The sequence below is a fragment of the Balaenoptera physalus genome (genome assembly GCF_965194825.1).
Source record: "Balaenoptera physalus genome assembly, chromosome: 4".
Taxonomy (NCBI): Eukaryota; Metazoa; Chordata; class Mammalia; order Artiodactyla; family Balaenopteridae; genus Balaenoptera; species Balaenoptera physalus.
Window position 1 is genome coordinate 140072157 of NC_138891.1, and position 24087 is coordinate 140096243.

General features: G+C 42.8%; 1 protein-coding gene across 5 annotated transcripts in view; it reads right to left on the minus strand.

The window, feature by feature from the left end:
• ERG (ETS transcription factor ERG) overlaps window positions 1-24087 on the minus strand; it is a 293551-nt gene that overhangs the window by 202523 nt on the left and 66941 nt on the right. For all 5 annotated transcript variants that reach the window (XM_082458823.1, XM_082458824.1, XM_082458827.1 and 2 more), the window contains one exon: window positions 4716-4818. The gene's annotated coding sequence lies outside the window, so the exon portion shown is untranslated. Of the gene's footprint in view, window positions 1-4715; window positions 4819-24087 lie in introns of those variants that run through there.

A 24087-nucleotide genomic window follows, 5' to 3' on the forward strand; every position in this document is an offset into this window, starting at 1 on the left:
GCAAATGCTAACAGCCATAAAAGGGGAAATCAACAGTAACACAATCATGGTAGGGGACTTTAACACCCCACTTTCACCAATGGACAGATCATCCAAAATGAAAATAAATAAGGAAACACAAGCTTTAAATGATACATTAAATAAGATGGACTTAATTGATATTTATAGGACATTCCATCCAAAAACAACAGAATACACTTTCTTCTCAAGTGCTCATGGAACATTCTCCAGGATAGATCATATCTTGGGTCACAACTCAAGCCTTGGTAAATTTAAGAAAACTGAAATCATATCAAGCATCTCTCCCGACCACAATGTTATGAGACTAGATATCAATTACAGGAAAAAATCTGTAAAAAATACAAACACAGGGAGGCTAAACAATACACTACTTAATAACCAAGAGATCACCGCAGAAATCAAAGAGGAAATCAAAAAATACCTAGAAACAAATGACAATGAAAACACGATGACCCAAAACCTATGGGATGCAGCAAAAGCAGTTCTAAGAGGGAAGTATATAACAATACAATCCTACCTCAAGAAACAAGAAACATCTCAAATAAACAACCTAACCTTACACCTAAAGCAATTAGACAAATTAGAACAAAAAAAACCCAAAGTTAGCAGAAGGAAAGAAATCATAAAGATCAGATCAGAAATAAATGAAAAACAAATGAAGGAAACGATAGCAAAGATCAATAAAACTAAAAGCTACTTCTTTGAGAAGATAAACAAAATTGATAAACGATTACCCAGAATCATTAAAAAAAAAAGGGAGAAGAGTCAAATCAATACAGTTAGAAATGAAAAAGGAGAAGTAACAACTGACACTGCAGAAATACAAAGGATCATGAGAGATTACTACAAGCAACCATATGACAATAAAATGGACAACCTAGAAGAAATGGACAAATTCTTAGAAAAGCAGAACCTTCTGAGACTGAACCAGGAAGAAATAGAAAATATAAACAGACCAATCACAAGCACTGAAATTGAGACTGTGATTAAAAATCTTCCAACAAACAAAAGCCCAGGACCAGATGGCTTCACAGGTGAATTCTATCAAACATTTAGAGAAGAGCTAACACCTATCCTTCTCAAACTCTTCCAAAATACAGCAGAGGAAGGAACACTCCCCAACTCATTCTACGAGACCACCATCACCCTGATACCAAAACCAGACAAAGATGTCACAAAGAAAGAAAACTACAGGCCAATATCACTGATGAACATAGATGCAAAAAGCCTCAACAAAAAACTAGCAAAAAGAAACCAACAGCACATTAAAAGGATCATACACCATGGTCAAGTGGGGTTTATCCCAGGAATGCAAGGATTCTTTGATATACACAAACCAAGCAATGTGATACACCATATTAACAAGTTGAAGGACAAAAACCATATGATCATCTCAATACATGCAGAAAAAGCTTTTGACAAAATTCAACACCCATTTATGATAAAAACCCTCCAGAAAGTAGGCACAGCAGGAACTTACCTCAACATAATAAAGGCCATATATGACAAACCCACAGCCAACATCGTTCTCAATGGTGAAAAATTGAAACCATTTCCACTAAGATCAGGAACAAAACAAGGTTGCCCACTCTCACCACTATTATTCAACATAGTTTGGGAAGTTTTAGCCACAGCCATCAGAGAAGAAAAAGAAATAAAAGGAATCCAAATCGGAAAAGAAGAAGTAAAAAAGTCACTGTTTGCAGGTGACATGATACTATACATAGAGAATCCTAAAGAAGCTACCAGAAAACTACTAGAACTAATCAATGAATTTGGTAGAGTAGCAGGATACAAAATTAGGGCACAGAAATCTCTTGCACTCCTATACACTAAGGATGAAAAACCTGAAAGAGAAATTAAGGAAACACTCCCATTTACCATTGCAACAAAAAGAATAAAATACCTAGGAATAAACCTACCTAAGGAGACAAAAGACCTGTATGCAGAAAACTATAAGACACTGATGAAAGAAATTAAAGATGATATAAACAGATGGAGAGATATACCATGTTCTTGGATTGGAAGAATCAACATTGTGAAAATGACTATACTACCCATAGCAATCTACAGATTCAATGTAATCCCTATCAAATGACCAATGGCATTTTTCACAGAACTAGAACAAAAAATTTCACAATTTGTATGGAAACACAAAAGACCCCGAATAGCACAAGCAACCTTGAGAAAAACGGAGCTGGAGGAATCACACTCCCTGACTTCAGACTATACTATAAAGCTACTTTAATCAAGACTGTATGGTACTGGCACAAAAAGAGAACTATATATCAATGGAACAGGATAGAAAGCCCAGAGATAAACCCACGCACATATGGTCACTTTACCTTTGATAAAGGAGGCAAGAATATACAATGGAGAAAAGACAGCCTCTTCAATAAGTGGTGCTGGGAAAACTGGACAGCTATATGTAAAAGAATGAAATTAGAATACTCCCTAACACCATACACAAAAATAAACTCAACATGTATTAAAGACCTAAATGTAAGGCCAGACACTATAAAACTCTTAGAGGAAAACATAGGCAGAACACTCAATGCCATAAATCACAGCAAGATCCTTTTTGACCCACCTCCTAGAGAAATGGAAATAAAAACAAAATTAACAAATGGGACCTAATGAAACTTAAAAGCTTTTGCACAGCAAAGGAAACTATAAGCAAGATGAAAAGAGAACCCTCAGAATGGGAGAATATATTTGTAAATGAAGCAACTGACAAAGGATTAATCTCAAAAATATACAAGCAGCTCATGCAGCTCAATATCAAAAAACCAAACAACCCAATCCAAAAATGGGCAGAAGACCTAAACAGATATTTCTCCAAAGAAGATATACAGATTGCCAACAAACACATGAAAGGATGATCAACATCACTAATCATTAGAGAAATGCAAATCAAAAGTACAATGAGGTATCACCTCAATGATACCAGTCAGAATGGCCATCATTAAAAAAATCTACAAATAATAAATGCTGGAGAGGGTGTGGAGAAAAGGGAACCCTCTTACACTGTTGGTGGGAATGTAAATTGATATAGCCACTATGGAGAACAGTATGGAGGTTCCTTAAAAAACTAAAAACAGAACTACTACATGACCCAGCAATCCCACTACTGGGCATATACCCTGAGAAAACCATAATTCAAAAAGAGTCATGTACCACAATGTTCTTTGCACCTCTATTTACAATAGCCAAGACATGGAATCAACCTAAGTGTCCAGTGACAGATGAATGGATAAAGAAGATGTGGTACATATATACAATGGAATATTACTCATCCATAAAAAGAAACGAAATTGAGTTATTTGTAGCGAGGTGGATGGACCTAGAGTCTGTCATACAGAGTGAAGTAAGTCAGAAAGAGAAAAGCAAGTACTGTATGCTAACACATGTATATGGAATCTAAAAAAAAAAAAAATGGTTATGAAGAACCGAGGGGCGGGACAAGAATAAAGACGCAGACGTAGAGAATGGACTTGAGGCCATGGGGAGGGGGAAGGGTAAGCTGCGACGAAGTGAGAGAGTGGCATGGACATATATACACTACCAAATGTAAAATAAATGGCTAGTGGGAAGCAGCCGCATAGCACAGGGAGATCAGCTCAGTGCTTTGTGATCACCTAGAGGGGTGGGATAGGGAGGGTGGGAGGGAGACGCAAGAGGGAGGAGATATGGGGATATATGTATATGTATAGCTGATTCACTTTGTTATAAAGCAGAAACTAACACACCATTGTAAAGCAATTATACTCCAATAAAGATGTTAAAAAATAAAAAAATTTTAAAAATAAAATAAAATTCTCCCACCTAAAAATAAAATAAAATAAAATGATGCATGAAGAGCTTACTAAACTCTAAATATAACTAACTATACATGCATTTAGCCATTGATGTATAGCCAAGGTTTCTTTCCTCAGTGTAGATCCACTAAGTCATTGCTATTCTATGCCGCATAAATCAAACATCATACATCATCTATAATATCCAGGTTTTGTTTATTTAAATAGTTGAGGGACTTCCCTGGTGGCGCAGTGGTTAAGAATCCGCCTGCCAATGCAGGGGACATGGGTTCGAGCCCTGGTCCGGGAAGATCCCACATGCCGCGGAGCAACTAAGCCCGTGCGCCACAACTACTGAGCCTGCGATCTAGAGCCCACGAGCCACAACTACTGAAGCCCGCACACCCAGAGCCCGTGCTCTGCAACAAGAGAAGCCACCACAATGAGAAGCCAGAGCACTGCAACAAAGAGTAGCCCTTGCTCACCACAAATAAAGCCCACGCACAGCAACAAAGACCCAATGCAGCTGAAAATAAACAAAATAAATTTATAAAAAATAAATAAATAAATAAATAGTTGAGAGTCTTAAGACACCTGTGAAATAAGATTCCCCCCACTGATTTTTGCAGGGTTTTTTTTTCTTAGAAAAACAACAACAACAACTCTACAGTGTTGAAGGCAGGAACAGGTAGTACTGGGCGAGGGGCATCTTATTTGTGCGGGAGAATCAATGGAACCAACATAAGTCCTCTAAGTACACCAAAGGACCCAAGAAAAGGTCTTTGGAGGTTTGGGACCACAAATATCAAATACTGAAGATACAAAATATTTACATTCACATTTTTCTAAAAATTCTTGACTAGGAAAGGTAGGGTTTTCTGGGTTTTTTTGTTTTACCTTTAATTGCCCTTGGCTCCCCCATCTTTTCTCTCTGTGAGTCATTTGTCTTGCTTTTGGTCAACACGGCTTTTTCCTGGGTCTTCAAAGATCTTGGAACAACCTGAAAGAGAATTTCAATATATTAAGCCCTGGTTTTTTCCCAAATATTAAAACCAAGGATCAACTATACATTTAGTGACAAATCCTATTTCTGAAACATTACTTTAAAATATCCTAAAAGGGGAATGAACTTAAAAGTCTTACTTTAAAAAAAAAAAAAAAAAAAAGTGAGGGGGGAGATGGGGCACCATTTCTCCCAGGGAAGTTCAGCATTACGAAGCAAAAATCAGGAATGAAATGAGGGCCAAGCCTGAACGGATATACTGAAGCCCACGTATACTTTTGCAAAGAAAATATTTTGAAAATGTTCTCCTTTCCTCACAGCCCACAGCTTTAGTAATAATGGTTTCCCCAGATCATTACTTTAGCACTTTTGTCTGCTCAAAACAAAGAGTAATGGGGTTTATTCAACATCCTGTGAACTGTAATTAGACAACTGTTTTAGTCCCAGGAAGGAAACAGTCTTTTTAATTTGTAGATGCCACAAGGATCCACATTTTTTTTAAGAGATTAGAGAACTACCATATTAAAAAAATAAAAATAAAAATAAAAAATCTTCCTCAGAATATGCCTGTCGGTGCAGCTCTAAAATCCAATCTCTCTGGTTTTTTTTTTTTTTTTTTTTTTTGGAGATACAGGAATTTCTGTGCTTATGCAAGTTTCCAAATCAAATATCCAATCCCAAAATATTTAGTACATTTAACAAAATCCTCACAACATGACAAATTGCAAACGGCAGCTTTTTCAGTCAAAAATATTTCCAAGTTAGAAAATGCCTTAAGTATTGCATCAAAATCAATATTTGCAATGGACAATATTATTTATAAATGGTTCCACAGACCAATTCAGCCTCCCACTCCACCCAAGAGGCCCCCAGCCAACTCCCAGAAGGCTGCGGGCCTGTGCATCGAGATATTTAAACCAAATTGCCCAACTGGTGGGGCAAAGGGTTTGGTAGGATATGGAAAATCCAAATTCTTGGGGGAAAATTAGGATACAAAAACCATATATATAGTCTGATTCCAATATCATAAACAGAAAACAGATGGATGAAAAACAAGAGGGGAAAAAGGGTACAAATGAACTTAGTTACAAAACAGAAGTAGAGTCACAGATGTAGAAAAGAAACTTATGGTTTGTTTTCTACAGGGGATAAGGGGAGGGATAAACTGGGAGATTGAGGTTGACATAACACACTACTATATATAAAATAGATAACTAATAAGGACTTACTGTATAGCACAGGGAACTCTACTCAATGCTCTGTAATGGCCTATATGGGAAAATAATCTAAAAAAAAAAAGAGTGGATATATGTATATGTATAACTGAGTCACTTTGCTGTACAGCAGAAACTAACAACATTGTAAATCAACTATACTCCAATAAAAATTAAAAAAAAAAAAAAAAAACCAAGAGGGGAGATAGAAAGAGGAGGAAGGAAGGCTCTAAGAAAGTGCAGCAAATCGCTACTGGAAGTGGTCTTTGGGTTTCCAATGTGATTTCTGGGGAGTCTTATTTTCTTCTTTATCATCATGGGCATTTTCCAAATTTTCAGAACCAAGAATATTCATCTTGATAATCAGAGAAGAGCTACATAATAATGCTTGTAGAATCCTAAGCACATTTGCAAAGTGTTTTCTTCACAGTGATGTGGGATAAGCGTCCAGCCTCACGGCACCATGGGGCCTCCCATGCTCAGAGACAGGCCGCTCAGCAGGAAAGGAGGGGATAGCAGTGAATTAGGTCATGCTTTGCATGGCCGCACAGATCTTGAGTTAATTAAGGTGTTTCCAAATTTCTTTTTCTCTAAATCCAAAAGCCAATATTGACTATTATTTGGTTAAATGCTTTCCACGGACAAGTGGTTAAAATAGTATTTAGTTTCCAATTGCTGCAAAGGGAACACGGGTTTTAAAAGCCTGGGCTAAAATTTCCTATACTGTGTCATCCTATAGTACATTTTCGTGCCCAAACCTCTTCTATGCCAAAAGAAACACTTGATTTATGATTGAATATTATTGGACCTGATTTAAAGACAAGAGCAAAGGCCAGAGAAGATTCTATTAAATATGTGCAATGGGTATTTTTAAATTAGCGTTATAATGTTATTAATATTTCATCTATCCAGAGGGCATTTATCTGACAACGTAAATTATCCGTAATGCAGCTGAAAAGCCCACAAAGGATCCAAAAAGATGTCACGAAGTCTAGGGAGAGAGAAGCTTTGCCAGAGAAAGGCACGCTACCAGCCGCGTGAGGTAACAACCAGCCCAATCAAAGCAGAAAAGTCAGAAAATTATGCAAACCAGACTCAAGAAGTCAAAAAACACAGCCATTTGAGAACCTTGGTATGAGAGCAAACTGCTCACGCCAGCTGAACAGCCCTTGGTCCTGCAGAAAGCAGAGGATGAAGAACATGGTGCCCAGCCCTGCCAAGGTCAAGTGCTCTGAACCCCATCACCCCTGGATCCAATGAGCCCCCTGATCTACGCAGTAGGAGAACACACGTGATCGCGATCATTGGAAAACTCTCACTGGAAATGGTCAAAGTTAAACACACCTGAGCATCTCAAGGGCAAGTTTAATTTGCAAAGCAGTCGCGGTGCACAGAGAGACCGGGCTCAGAGCCAGATTGGTGCTGACCACCAAAAGCCAACAGACCGCTCTCCGCCTCAGTCTGCCCATCTGCAAGCCACGGGTTACAGAGAGATGGTGCGAGTCCAACGAGACAGTGTTTGTGGCAGTGCCAAGCGAAGAGACACAAGGCATCGTATGTTCAGGGACATGCAGCGTCCTCGTTCCATAAACACCCGGACGAGAAGCCACTCCCTACGCACAGATTTTCCTGGCCACCTGTGTCAGCAACAGTGAATGTTTCATAAGCTGAGGTCAGCTACTGGGAAGATGGAAAACTAGATGTCCTAGAGAGCTGCTGCCTTCTCGACAGAAAACACCCCGGACCCTGAGTGAACAACAGCCGTCTTTTGCGAAGAGGCTCCATTCCCACCAGCGACACCAGGCACAGTCACGGTGAGCTGTGAGCCCGCTCGTGTGTTTACCACCCCCTCCCCACAGGTGGCAAAGGCAGCAGACACACCGGCTGCCCCCTTCTCCTGAGAAAGGAAACCCAACTTCGCTTGGGTATGTAGCCCAGCCCCCCGACATGCCCTGGCGAAGGCTGACCCTGCCCCAACTTCAGGGGCAAATCTTGTCACTGGGCACCCATTCCTCTTGCCACTGATTGGTTTAGGGATGAGCATGAGGTTGAATTTTGGCCAATTCAACCCTGGGGGACATAACAAGATGACTTCTGGAGAAAGTCTCTTGGCTGACAAAGAAAAGTCATGTGATACTGTCCTGTCATGGGGACAGTTGGAACTGTGACAGCCATCTCAGAACCATGGGAGGAGGGGGCCTGAGGACAAAAGCAATATGCTGTGATGTCAGGGGTAAAAACTGAAGGCAATCCCCTGGGATTATGCTTAGGGTGGGGAAGAGCAGGATTAATCAACCCTGAAGACACGAAGCATCCTATACACTACAGTGTCTGTGTTCAAAAGAGCCACCTTCCTCTCTTTTATTATCTGTGTCCAACTCAAACAGACATGCTGAATACACTTTTCTGTTCTAATTTTTTAAATAAAATGATCTGCTGGAAATTAGCCCAGCCCATAAATCTTCCTACTTATAACATTATATCTAAGACTTGAGAAACAAATAACTATTATCAAGATAAGTGATCTATCTCAGTCTATATATGTATTGAGTGTGCAGGTACTAGAGGTGACACAGAATGGTGCCCTCAGTAAACAAAGGATTTGATGGGGGGATTACACTTCTGGTTCAATGACTGATTGGAGGCAGAATGTGGTGAGGGTCATAAGAGAAGTACAAAGGAGGTGGCAATTCCATCTAACCTCATGGAATGGCAATGCCTCTTCAAAGGAGAGAGTATACCATAGGCACTTAGTATTCAATAGATGGGAACAGGGAGGAGAGTATACAAGGCAGAGGAGATAGATGAGCAAAGGTATGAAAGTGAAAAAGTACGCAGGAGAGGCACACTGTAGAGTGTCTTTTACTCTCAGAACACAGTTCAGAAATGTTGAATGTCTTGTCTCTATAATTAAGAAGTTATGTTGATACTTGTTTCTTTTCACAATCTAAGTTCAACCTACCCTTCAAATCCATTCATTCATTCAATTGTTCCTCCATGCATTCATCCATCACCCATTATCCATCATCCATCCATCCATCCATCCATGATCCATCAATCTATCCATCCATCAATCTACCCATCCATCGTCCATCCATCCATCCATCATCCATCCATCCATCCACCAATCTATCCATCCATCATCCATCCATCCATCCATCCATCTATCCAACATTCACTAAGTCAGTTTCCTCCAGGTGCCATCACTGAGCTAAGCACTAACTAGGGGTGGGCTCTGCCATGAGTTCAGAGTCTAGTGGGAAAGACAAGGTTGTAAAGGAACAATCACAAATACCAACTCCCCCATTACCACGCTTGACCCTCAGCTGCAGAATAACTCGCACAAGGGAGGTATGCAGGCAGAATCCAATCGAGTAGAGCACCTGAGCTATTTGAGAGACTGAAGGAGGAAAACTGGACAACCAAGAACACAGGAGGAGCAGTCAGAGAATTAGGAAAAAGCTAGAAAGGACCCAAGTCCTGGATGCCAAGGAAGGACGTTCAGTAAGGCAGAAACAGTTCACAGCGTCGATCTCCAGAGAGCTGAATACGAATGAGAAATTCAATCAACCAACCACACAAGTTGATAAAAAGGTATTGGATTTGGCAAGTCAAAACCTCTGGGTGACCTCCAATAATGTTGCCAGTTTCCAAAGGTTTGCTAGTGGAAGGTTGGGAGGATATGGGAAGGTCAACATAGGCTATTCATGAAAGGCACTAAGCAACAAAGAGAGCAAAGGGGAGAGTAGTTTAAGAAAAAAAGAAACACGTGTTCACTCACCCAACATTTGTTGCATGCCTACTGTGTGTCAGAAATTGCCAGTAGCTAGGAATGCAAGAGTGCGCAAGACTCAGTCCTGCCCTCAAGAAGTTTACAATCCAATTAGAAGAAGGTTTATCTTATTTGTCTAGTTGGTTTGTTAAGGATGAGAAAGCAGGTACATTTATAGGTGGGATAAAGGGAAAGGTGTAGTAGCAGAGAGAGATTCTAGAGACAGAGGATCAGGGGCAGTCCAGTCTGGAAGAGACAGAGGAAAGGCCAGGCCATAATGTCAGCTCTGGCGGGTGGAAGGGACCCCAGTGTCTCAGAAGTGGTGTGTTACTAAATGTTTAGCAACCGGCTCTCCAGGGGAAATCCTCTGATTTGAAGCATTTGGCAATTCTTGTGGAGTAACTATCCCTATCATGGGCAATTTCAAGAATGTAACAGAAGTCCCTGAGTACAGAGTTGAATAGAGATATGGGCCATCTTTCTAGTAAGTCCGAGGTGCCAGCCCTGGCACACCTGTGCTCCAGAAGCCAAGCAGAGAAAAAAGGCCCCGAAATTATTGTGAAGTTAAGAGGTGATGGCGAGGAAATCTGTGAAGACCAACCAAAGCAGCTGCTCTTCCAGTAGCTGAGTCCCTGAGACATGTCACTTGTAGGCAGGGCAGAAACTAGGGAGCTGGCGTTCCAGAGCTAGAAAACATGGCAGTGCTCTGAAATCGCATCCACATCAGCTCTTCGGCCTCCTGAACCTGCTCAGAACCCAAAACGTCGTATGCTGTTCCATCGTTATCATGCCTCAACTTGACATTGTTCGTGCGCACACGTGCGTACCTTTCCACTTGTAAGTCACTGTGCTGCCTTATCCGCTCTAACTCAGAACTCAGCGAGGCAATTCTGGGCAGCTTTTCAAATTCCCCAAAGGGGGTCCTTTGACTCTCCATCTTAGAGAAACGTGGTAAAAATATACCAGAGCAGTTCCACCAGAAGAAAATGGCAAGAGTCTTCAGGAATCACGCCCGTGCCACGCATGGCCATGCCTGGATGCTGCTTGTCAGTTTTGTTTTGTTTTGTGGTTGGTTTCATTTCATTTTGTTCCCTAGGGTCAGCCTTTGTGCCATTCACAGCCTTAAATCAACCTCCATCCTTAATGCTTCTTCCCTTATTCTTTTTCCAAGGAGAGAGCAAAACGAACCTAGACATTAATGCGCCTTACAAGCCTGTGATGTCCTTGGAGGAAGGGACACTGGGTCTTTCTCTCCTTCTCGGCCTCATCATGCGCACGTGAAAGCATTCAAGCTTTCACGGCGGGATGGCCGCCGCCTTCCACCACGACAAGACGCGCAACCACCAAACGGCTCCACAGCCCCTCGGTCTGGGGTCCACGGTCTGCCTCGAGGTCCCCAGTAAAAATGAGACATTTGAAAGAAAACAGGCTGCGTTTGAAAGGCGGGTGACATCCAGAAAAGGGAAAACAACTATAAATACTACTTCTCTCCCGTTTTACACTGAGCCTTCTGTTAAAGGAAACACATTTACCAGAGTTGTGTTCTTTTTTTTTTCCCCCTAAGCTCAACTGGAAAAACATAAATATTTAGTCATTTCATAATGGCAGACAACTGACAAGCAGGCCACAGATTAAAGGGACATGATGTATTTCTAAGAAAGTTCATCAAACAAAATATATCTTTGAGAACAGAATCCCAAAGTCTGTTTTAGAAGCAAATTTGGCCTTCAAAATGAATTTTGTCTTGATGTAATCACAAGGGCACATCTTAGAGACAGCAACTGCCTCAATAGCCATCTATGCAAACAATGAGGTCTGTTTCATATTTTTAAATTAACACTGGGCAGAAAAAAGTAAAACACTGTTAATGCATAACTGCTTTAGAGGATGCATATAAAATAACTAATTGCTAGTTAAATTAATCAATATTGTATTACCATCTCAATATTATAAATGCAAAATTCCTGAGCAGCAAGTTCTATAACAGAGCAAAAATGAAAATAACTTAAATTAATAGAGATATCCTACGTAAGGGACCCAGAGAATATCACAGAGCATCTCTTTCAGATGAAATTCTTCTTTCAGCATCCCTCTAATGTGTTTATTTTGAATACAGTATGGAGAGGCAGGTCAGGAGAGTTAGAAGCTTTTCCTAATGAAAATCAACTGGCCTAAAGGCAGAAAGAAAAAAATACTGAGGCTCTCCAATAATGTAGATAATTCTCTACATTATCTGCCATTAAAAAACAAACCAACGGCCAAATACTTACAGAATATTAACTGGGAAAGGTTTCCTTGTGCTCTTTAAGAGTGAGGAATTTCAAAGAACCTTGAACTCGTCCTGAAAGTAGTTCTGTGTCCACTGGCTTGGCTGAAACACTTTGGCCTCCCTGGTGATGGGATTTTCACCACCAGGAGCACCGAAATCAGCTTTTCCATTTCTGCTGATTTTGATTAGTTTAAGAGAACTGCATCAAAATTGCCTCATTTGTACTGGACACACTCTGGAAATAAAGATTTTTCACTCTTCTTATATATTTAAATAGAAATCACGAGCCTCACCACAAACGCCCTTCGCTGATACAGTGTAAGTCCCCTACATACGAATGAGTTCCATTCTGAGAGCGCATTCGTTAAGTCCAATTTGTTCGTAAGTCCAACAAAGTTAGCCTAGGGAACCAATTAACACAGTCAGCTATATAGTACCGTACTGTAATAGGTTTATGATACTTTTCACACAAATAATACATAAAAAAACAAAAAAGAAAGAAAACATTTTTAATCTTACAGTACAGTACCTTGAAAAGTACAGTAGTACAGTACAACAGCTGGCATACAAGGGCTGGCATCACATGAACAGGCAAGAAGAGTCACTGACTGGAGGAGGGCGAGGAGGTGGGAGATGGTAGAGCTGAAGGATCGTCAGCAATAGGAGACGGAGGGCAAGCTGCAATTTCACTCACGCCTGACGTTGACGGCACAGGTTCTGGTTCCTTGCTGGATTCAATTCTATCTACCTTCTTGAAAAAGCGATCCAGCGATGTCTGGGTAGTAGCTCTTTTTTCTCATCATAGATGGCACGGTAGCACTGGATTGCATTCTGAACGGCTGCTGCAACCTCTGTGTACTGTTCTACGTTCGGGTCCTGTGCCTCAAAAACTAACAGAACTTCCTCAAATAAAGAAAATCTCCTTGCCATTTCCTGCATTGTGAATCTCTCCGGTTCTTCGATTATTCTTCTCCTCTTGTCTCCCTTTGTTCTTTCTCTAGGACAAAGAGAATTTAGGAAATTCCCAGGCAGCTACCATATCTGCACTCGCTGCCTCGCCAGTTTTACGTTGTGAAAGTTGGCTCTAGCCTTGAACCGATGAAACCAGCCGTGGCTGGCATTAAAAGATGTGCCCTCTGATTCTTCGCCGTGTTTCTTCTTCAAGTCTTCACAAAGGCTTTTAGCTTTCTCTTGAATTAGCATTAAGCTGAGCGGGACTCGATGCTGATCCTCATCCTGCATCCACACACTGAGAAGTTTCTCCATCTCCTCCATCACTTTTCCACTCTTCTTCGATATTATTGTCAACACCTTCTCCATCACTTTTCCACGCTTCTTCGATATCATTGTCGACATCATCAGCACGGCAGACTTCACATGTTCCATGATCTTGTCCTTGTTCTTTAAAATCGCGCCGATGGTTGAACGTTTCATGTTATAAGAACAAGTGACACCTACCATCTTTTCGCCTCACTCCACTCTCTCAATTATTTTCATTTTTGTTTCCATCATTATCGCTTGGCGCTTCCTAGCAGTACCAGCTACATCACTGCTGCTTTTACGCTTGCTTCCGGACATCCTGGGCTTGCAATAAAGATACTGTACTACTGTACTCTATACAGTACTGTCCAATAAACTACACAAAAGCACAACCACTTGTAAAGGATGCACGCACATGACAATGTATACCAGATACGTGAACTTATGTGATCGGACAGGTGAACGCACGCTCACATCTTTGAAAGCTTGCAACTTGGAGGTGCATACGTAGGGAACTTACTGTACTCAGGAGGCGAGGTTTGTAATGTGCCTCTGGCTGTACAGCTATGCATTCCATCCATACAGAATCTTCCATGAAATACATCATTAGCAAGTCCTTCTATAAGTATTAACTGATGACATCATGCAAAGAGCTGTGTCCAGGGGTGAGGCAGGATGAAAAAGTTCCAAGGTGTGTCTCTCATGCCTTGCAGGAGAGTTAGCATGTGGCCTAATGTTTTATGATACAGAATAAGGGGTAACATAGCAGCTTCGATAAGATGCACTGAGACAGCTCAGGGAAAAGGAAGAGGGAGCTTCAGCTTTGGGTGGTAGGATTTAAATCGGATGATGAAAAACAGGAAGAATGTTATACAGACATGAGAGAGGAGGGCAGCCCAGGCAGAAGGAATAAGCGCCGCAGGCCATCAAGTGCAATAGGACTGCAGAACACGAGCCTATAAAGGGGGCACAAGGCAGCCACCTCTGCATATGAGTAAAAGTCTCTGTGAAACAGCATAACAACATCCAAATCATCTTTGCCATCACCTGAGGTGGTCAAGGAGGGCTTTTCAAAGCAGGACAAAGGCCTCGGACAGAGGGTGTGGAGAGAAGCTGGGCCAGTCACTCAGGCAGATGTTCCAGAAAAGCAGGAAAGTGGGAGAGCTCAAGGTGGGGATGGTGGGCACCGTGGCTGGACCAGAAAGGCTTGTGTGGATCGCGAAGGGCCAGACGGAGCCACCGAGAGAGTCTCAAAGCACAGGCTAGGAAGTGTGGGCCTTGCTCTGAAAACAGCAGCTGGGGATTTTTGAGCATGTGTAGAATGGAGTTTCCCAAAGAGGCTTTTGGGAAGATTCCCAAGGCAGCTGACTGCAGGGAGGGAAATGCTACCATGGTCCAGCCAGGAGTGAAGGCGGTCCAGCCAAGGAGCAAGGAGGCAGGACGGAGGGGAGGGGAGATGCCAAGACCTGGGGGTCCATCGGACACTAAAGAGGAGGGGGAGAGAGAAGGAGAAAGGATGGAAAATGGGAAAGTGAGGTCTTGATGAAGACAGGGCATTCTGTTCCAGTCCCAAGGATGAAAAATTTCATCCTCAGGCCCCAACCCATGAAGCTGGGCAAGGTGAACAGCTCCAGGGCTTGGTCCAGGCAGGGACGGGGCTTAGACTCTCTCGGGGCCGCAGAGCAATGACAGAGTTTCCCAGGGCAGGGAGGGTGGCTAAGATGGGGGCTGGGGGAGGGGCTGCAGGGAGATGGAAGGGGCTTGTCGTCCTCCTGCGGGGCCAAGCCTGACCTTCATCCTACACACACCCGCCTGCTGAACCCACACGCTGTTCCGTTCGGGGATTATCTTCTCGCTTGAAATTTCTCTGAGTTTTCTGTTTGCAGCATTCACGAGATACAATGATAACGTTTATTCAGCACTTTTTTTTCTTCTCGCTGGGAAAAGAGCTATCAAGTACCTGGACTTTTCCTTGCCAGTCTAACCCTCTGAAATGTGACCAGGTTTTGCAATCTCGAAACCAGATCTTCCAGGCTGGCTCTATCTCTCTAAAAAAGAGGAAGGAGGGCCCTTCTCCCTTCTCGTTTTATGGCAGATAGAATAACTTGATCTTCGTGTAAAAAATGCATCAGAAGCCAGTTAACCCAGCAAGGCTGCTGCAATTCCCCTGAGTGGTAGTAATGGCCTCGTTCATCACCCAAACTGTGCAGCCTTTGATGGCACTCATCATCAGCTGGCGTACTGAGAGCCTGGGAGGTGGTTATCACTCCCCTTGTTTCTCTGATAACGAAGTTGAGGTCACAGATCTGCTAAGTGGATGAGCAGGGATTGGAACCCAGGATTCAAACCCCGCCTCTATTTATTCCGTGAACCTTGCTGTCTTTTCCGTGGAGGAAAAGTCACACTCTGGTTTGACGGCAGAGAAGACAAAGAGGAGGCACGCGTCCCTGAACCGTCTCCATGTGTCATTTCCACCGCGGGGCACCCTCCCGAGATCCATGATCCTCTTTTGGTTAAAACCCAGGATGCGTGGGAAGACGTCCCTTAGAGAGCTGAACGCTGCTACCCTGATCACTCAGAACCAGCTCATGCCCCAAAGACAGAAATCCACAGGTAGGACACATGCAAGCCAACCTTTGCCTTAATGCCTCCCAGTTTCTCCTTAGCTTGTCTCTGAAATGCTAAGTTTTGTCCGTTCATTCTCTGAATCAACTTCCTAAAATCTCACCCAGCCACTGTGGCCTTCTTGGGAAGGCTCAAGAATGTCATTTCAGGCTGAGTGGGTAGTGGGGACGCTCCCAGAAGGTGTTCCCCTCGCTGGTGTTTCAGACGTGGCGTGAACCCAGACATCACACCACCCGCTCTCCACCCCATCGTGTCCGTCCCCATTTACCAAAAACAAAGGCAGCCGAACAGAAAGCCTTGAGACCTTGCAGAGGGAAGCTGAGCAGACACCCATGTATCAGGTCTGGGAGGAGAGCTCAGCTGCCCTCATTAACAACAATCGTCTTCTTTATTCTCCCCGTGACCACCAGCCTGCTACTTGCTCTTGAGAACTTTCCGCCAAAGCAGAGAACGAGGCCCTGGTCGCAGTCCAATTCACAGCTCTCAGTCTACCTGGGACCCAGAAAACATTCCAGCCACCCTTGGTGCTGAGGAGGATGAATGAACCCAGGACAACCCCATCACCTCCCTTCCATCTACCCCCGCTTTGTGTTTATACCTTCCTGAGTGAGAGGAGGACAAGCTGTGTGACCCTGGGTGAGTGACTTGGCCTCTCTGTGCTTCCATTTGCATATCTATAAAATGGATACAATAGTAATATCTACTTATAAGTCTGTTGGGGGAATTAAATGAACTAACATATTTCAAAAGCTTAGAAGAGTTCTTGGAACGTAGCAAGTGCTCAATAAATGTGAACTATTGAACTAGTTGCATAAAATGGTTTATGGAGAAGAAGTTCCAAGGAGTTTTGGGGGATTACTTGTGAATTTTAAATACTTTGTCCACTGGAGTCACAGAGGTCATTTAAAGGTGAGTGCTTCCAGTGAGTGTGAATTACACACCCAGGGTAGGCAAGGCAGGGCATCCACTCCTGTAGCTCAGTTTTGCTAATTAACTGGTTTTGCAGGATGGGTTCTCAGGGGAGCAAAACCTGAGTCAGAGATAAAGGTGGAGGGCATTTGACAGGGTGTATCCTGTAGATGCAGGGGGAGGAAGCAGGCGTGGACGTGGGGGGAAAGGTGAGTTGTCAGGCAGCCCTAGGAAAGGCCTCACACATGCCCCTGGGGTACTCTGCAGCTGATCTGGCCCTTCACAGCTGGGAGTCAGGGGCAAGGGGCCAGGCCTTGAACCCCTGCTGTGTGGTTACGTCTATGTGTCAACTGGGCTAGGCTCTGGTGCCCAGCTGTTTGGTCAAACACTAGTCTAGGTGTTTCTGTGATGGCATTTTGAGCATGTGGTCAACATCTACAATCGGTTAACTTTAAGTAAAGCCGGTTATTCTCCCTAATGTGGGTGGACCTTACCCAATCAGCTGAAGGCCTTAAGAGAAAAAAAGAGGTTTGGGGGGGGGAGAAGGGATTCTGCCTCCAGACTGTAACAGAGAAATCCTGCCTGAGTGTCCAGCCTGCCGGCCACAAATTTCAGCATCAAGACTGGAACATCATACCTGGAGATTTTCATACTGAGTGAAGTAAGTCACACAGAGAAAGACAAATATGAAATAATATCACATTATGTGGAATCTAAAAAATAATACAAATGAATTATTTACAAAACAGAAACAGATTCACAGATACCAAAGGGGAAAGGCGGGGAGGGATAAATTAACTGTATGGGATTAACAGATACACACTACTCTACATAAAATAGACAAGACAGGGATTTATTATATAGCACAGGCAATTATATTCAATATCTTGTAATAGCCTATAATGAAAAATAATCTGAAAAAATATATATATATATAACTGAATCACTTTGCTGTACACCAGAAACTAACACAATATTGTAAATCAACTCTACTTCAGTTAAAAAAAAAAGACTGGAACATCGTCTCTTGCCTGAGTTTCCAACCTGCTGGTCCATCCTATAGATTTTGCCAGCCTTCACAGTTGTGTGGGCCAATTCCTTAAAATAAATCTCATTAAAATAGATATAAAAATAGATAGAGATGATATAAATCAGATATATAGACGTAGACATAGATATAGATATGGATAGATATCTACACATATATATCTAAATCCATCCTATTGGATCTGCTTCTCTGGAGAACCTGACTGGTACCCCTGTGCCGAGAAGGCATTGGCTGCCCCAGGAAGGAGGCATGACCTTGGGCAGGGCGTCATCTGCAGCTGGTACTCCCCAAAGGGGGTCGACAGCTGAGACATCTTCCAGCCACACTCCCAGCATCTAAGGCAATAAGCCCTCTACTCCTGAGGAGGGCAGCACATTCCAGAATCCATGCTAACCGGACAAACTGAATAGGTACAGAGTAAATGACCAGAACTGTCAGGGAAAAACCAGGAGGATAACATCACGTAATTTAGAGTTGGGGAAAAACCTTAGACGTCACTAATTTAGTGTGAAATACTCCGGCACAAATGGACAGCATCCGATGATCATGGTACATTGAGGCCGATCTCAGCAGACCAAGGCTCTGCACATGAAGTTATGAGACCTCTGATAGCGGGTGGTCCAGGACCTTCCCGCACAGCAAGGATGAAGCCTGACCCCTCCCCATGCACAGGAGGGAGGGAGCGTCTCTAAAACCCAGAGTCAGGGCGGGGAGGGTCTGCTGATTTCTGTGTGCTGTAAATAGGACCCCGCCCGCGGTCTCCATGGGCCGACGGGAGCTGTAGGGAGAGCAGCGCACGTGGGTCCTCACAGCTCTCACGTGGGGCATTGAGTGGGGAGGTCAGAGACCCCGCATTTCTTTAGCGGGAGTGTTGCCAACGTCTGTGCAGTGTCTCCCCCACCCCAAGGGGTGAAGGGAAAAGGGACTTAGATGGTGAAATTGCACAAGCATACACACGCACACACACAGAGCTCAAAGCTTCAGAAGAACCATTTGGGGGGCCTCATGGGACCCCCAGGGTTCCAAGCTGCCGGGGCAGAGGCACTGGTGCCTGACTTCCAGGGGAAGAATCTCTCAGAGAGGCAGCCTGGAGCCACCTGGCACAGGTAGGTAGACGGGCCACGGGGGGAGAGAGCTGAGCTGCCATCAACGGCCTGAACATCCTCTAGAAAGTTGGATGCCAGACTTCCGGGAGCAAGTCAAGCCTGAGAGAAGGCGGCTGGAGGTGTCCTAGGGGTGGAGAAGCTATGAGGAGGGCGTCATAAACCACGCCACGGAGAGCTGTGGTCCCTACAAGACCCCTGAGGAACCTGCCAACTCGCCCCACGCAAGACAGCCGGTGCTTGGACCTCAGCTTCACACATCACAATGCCCTGGGGAGCAAGCCTTCCAAGAGCCCCTTGCCGCCCTCCCCTTCCTGCTCCAGCCCTGGGGGAGCAGAGACAGAGGGCAGCAGAGAAGCGGGAGAGGAAGGGCAGGGCTGGGAGACAGGGGCCCCAGAAGTCTTTCTGATTCTGAGACAGGCTCAACACGCAAAGGATCTTTAAATAGACTGAAAGACAGACTTGCATTGATTAGACTTCTCAGTACTTGAAAATTAGACTGTTATTTAGCACCTGGAAGTTCTGGGGAAAGTCTGGCATCTATGAGACTGGGATGGGGGTGAGACGTGCTCTAGACTTGAACCGTGAGTTTGGGGGAATAAAGTTCATCCCGCACTGCGTCCCACTGAGTCCAGCGCATTGGAAACACAGATGCCCGGCTTCTCACAGGTGTGGTGCAAGAGGTGAAATCACGGAGGAGTGGAGGCCGACCTCGGGGACAGGGACAAAAAGTGAGACACACATCTGGACAAACACCAAGAGACAGAAAGGTCTAGAGAGGGTGAGTGACCCAGGCCAGTGACAGACCCACACTCCAAGCCCCACCCCGTTCATCCCACCCTGGCTTTGGCTCACCTGCGACTGCAAAGTAATGAGTGAAAACACCTGGCTGGGAGAACGGCTGTACATCAAGGAGCTCTGACAACATCACAATCAGAAGCACCTGCCTGTAGGCCAGTGGCTGGAAGAAATGTCCCGATATACAGACTCTAACATTTAGAGAAACACAAATACCGTATGATATCACTTATATGTGGAGTCTAAAAAAAGGATACAAATGAACTTATTTACAAAATAGAAGCAGACTCACAGACACAGAAAACAAACTTATGGTTACCAAAGGGGAAAGAGTGTGGGAGGATAAACTGGGAATTTGTGATTAATGGATACACACTACTGTATATCAAACAGATAAACAACAAGGCCCTACTGTATAGCACAGGGAACTATATTCAATGTCTTGTAATAACCTATAATGGAATTGAATATGAAAAAGAATATATGTATGAATCACTTTGCTATACACCTGAAACACTGTGACTCAACTCTACTTCAATTTAAAAAAGAGAACACTTCCAAGAAAAACACACACAAAATTAATTAATTAATTAAAAAATAAAGTTCCCAGGTGGGTTCACATATTGCCTGCGGGAAGGGTGGGTGAGACAGAAAATGTCCCCCGAAAGACAGGACACAGAACAGCTCCAGTGCAGTGTCACAGAGGACCCCCTCCCCTGCTCCACAGAAGGCAGTCCCCCCAGGGTGCGATGAAAAGGGTCCAAAGGGGACATTGGAGTGACGCCACCCTAGGTGGCAGCCTGTCTCATGACAGGACTGTAGGACGTCATCAATCCTATCAACCACCCCTCCCTGCTCTTGAGAGGAGTGAAGAAGAGCAGGGAGGAGAAGTTCCATTTTATTTGACCAGAAATGCAACAGTAAGAAATCTTAATAAGGAGGAAATCATAGCACCAGTAGAATGCAGAATTAAACAATTAAGAGACACTTCCAGCTGAAATATGCCAAGAGGTTTTTGTTTCTTTGTTTATGTTTTAATTTTTTTAGACAACCAGTAGCTAATATTGAGTATCTTCTATAGGTGAGCCAACAAGACGTCAATTGGAGATTTCAGGCAATTCCTAAACTCTGACAGAGCTCACGGAAAATGAGAGGCAGCCCGGCGATTCCAGCGTGTCCATGTGTCTGGCCCCACTGGGAAATCCTTGGCTCTGAGATGCCCACGTTGTCACTATTAGTTTCTTCCATCTCTGGTTACAGCAATCAGGTTTACAGGGAACAAAGAGACAACCAGAAACATCACCTCTACCTACAGGACATAGGGTTCATCAGCTTGTATTGTTGGAACTAATAGATTTCACATAATTCAGAGAATCACTGGGTTCCAGAATTGGTCCCAGGACCTCCACCCGCCACTCCCCATTCCCACCAATTCAGATGATATAGCCTAAAACACAACAGCCATATGAGGAGGAAATCCAACCTAATGTTTAAATAACATGAGTGAGGGGAAGGCTCAACTGCGAGGATACCACGGTCTCGAAAGATATACAAAGTTTGGTAAAGCTCAAAGGAAATCAAGGCAAATCTCGAAGTTAATTTATGAAGCAATCCAATCCCATATTATTGTACTAGACATGCTCAACTGGAGAAAATCAGAGAGATAGATGATAGGTAGGTAGGTAGATAGATAGATACATAGATAGATAGATAGATAGATAGAAAGAAGGATGATAGGTGATAGATAGACACAGATGATGGACAGTTAGATATTGATATCAATATTTTCAGTTTTAATTGCCAAAGGCTAACCAGAGAATTCAGGATGGCTATGGGCGTGGTGGGGGGCGGTTAGAATCACGACTAAACATTGTCCCCATACCAGAGGAATTTCTCCCATTTTAATTCTTAGATGACCTGACTCCCCGAGTTTCTCATCCCTTTGACTTGCTCCCATGAGCATTTTACTCCTATTTCTATTTTTACTGACCCACTTATTTCTGCGAGCATTTCCAGTCACCACTTTGAGAGAGGATAACAGTTTTCTCCTAGAATAATAATAGAAGCAACTTTAAAATAAATTCATAGGCATAAAAAAATTAAAATGAGAAGAAGTCAAAGCTTACCAAACACTTTTTGAAAAGGAAGTTATTTTACGAAAAGCGTTTTGAACTTGGGAAGACTTTGAAGGTCCTCAGAGCCACTTGCATTGTCTTTCTGACTGCGTTGCATCCTGTTATTCGCACTTGGCATAAACGTCCTACTTCTTGATTTAATTTCGGCCTTTAAGTTTTGACACTTTCATTGCAAATGTAGGAACTTTGAAAAAAAGAAACCAAAACAGCTGTGCAAACATCAGACATTCGAAAATGAAACGATTTTTGATAAATATTGACTTTAAATGGGGAGGAGAGGTGGTGAGGAGTGAAAAGGCAGCAAACTGATATATTTACAGTAATTTAAATCCACCCTTATCATTAAAATGTTTCATTAAATTATCATATATTATACAAAATTATCATTAAAAATGCTTCTGTGTTTTGTAACTAGCAGCACAGAGAAACGGCACTGAAAATAATGCTTAATAACACACTGATGTGTGGGCTTGCCTTTTTTCTCTTCTTTCTTCTCTCAAGCCCTTTTGAAGAATATCTTTGAACACCTCACACTGATTTGATGCTTAACGTTCAATCCTTTCAGCAGCTGGAAGTTTCCTGAATAAAACACATGAGGCTTTCATTCCTGAAACTCTAAGATCTGGTGAAAGTCCTCAAAAAATTATGATCCAGTTGGGTGGAATTTCCTCCTGAGAAGTGAAAGATAAACCACATCAAAAAAGGTACTGAAGGGCTTTCTGTCTCTGCTGAGAACGGGTGAGCCTGGCCATGGTCGGGGCAGGAGCCCAGCTGTGCTGTCGAGGCAGGGGGAGCTCAGACTTATTTCAGGCAGGAGCACAAGCAAGGTGACATTGAGAACCTGTCCCGTCCAGGGCACCAGGAGCATGCCCCAATGTCAAACTGAGCCAGTTCAAAAGTGTTACACTTTTAATTTATATCCTTATCACCTAAAGAACTTGTCTTTGAGAGGGTATCTCTGCCACAGGAAGAGATCTGAAATGTGTCCAAATCAGATCCTTTTTCAACAAAATTGCATATAATTTTGCAAGGTCTCCAGCAATGGGCCTTAACTGAACATTGTTCAAGATTTTCAGACGAAAATCGTATTAAAACTGACAGATATCAGAGCCATCCTTTGTGGTTCCTTGCTCTGGGACTTTGGGGGAAGCTCCACCTGTGTGGAAAGCGGTGGATTTGGGGTCCGCCATTTGAAACACCCAGCTTTCTCACTGGTTTTACTGCATTAATCAGATATTTTGCAAGCAAAGTCACAAACTCAGACATGAAGAAGTTCCTTCAGACATCGCCCAGGTCCAGGGAACCCTTGACCCGGTTTTTGGATCAGGAAAGTTCCCTGATGAGGTTTTCAACCATCCTTGGAGAAATAGGGGGAGAAGTGGAAGAAGAGTAACTTTACTCAAAAGGCTAAATTAAAGGCATTTTCCTTTCTTTTGAGATTATATCCTTTTTTGATGTTAAAATGTCCTTTATTTGTGGAAATGCTGTGAAATTACAGAATAGGTTTTGTTTGTTTGTTTCTTCTTGTTTTTTGATTTTAATGTCCTCATTTAACAAAACAAATTGGAAATCCTGATTCCCTTTCTTTTTTTTTTATTTTACTAGTCCCACGTCTTAATCGCAAGTCTCCATCTAAAATGTCTGCAAAATTATGAGAATTTAATTAGATACCTGAAAACATTTACCATAATAAATAGAAGAAAATGCAAAATATTATATATGGTATGATTATGGCCAGGAAAGAGAACACACAAATGTGATATAAAATGCAAAATGAAAATAGTTGCAAAAGAATGGTATAATTGGGACAATGGAAAATTTTTTAAATTTCTTTTTAATATTCCTATAGAATTATCTTTTAAATTAAAAGAAGTTTCGAGTGAACACATACTATCGATTGAAGCATACACAATTTTCTCTGTAGCCACTGGAGTGTGCCTTTCCAAAAATATTGACATAAATGTTAGTTCTTTTGTCACTTTTATAATTTATACATTATGAGTATTATTTATTGGACATTATCTAAGGACTAATCCAGTCTTCATGTCCATTTTGGGTCCTACAGAACAGTCTAGGCCATATTCAAAGACTCTTCTCTGACAGGGTCAGCTTGAATAGGAGCGATTTTAAAAT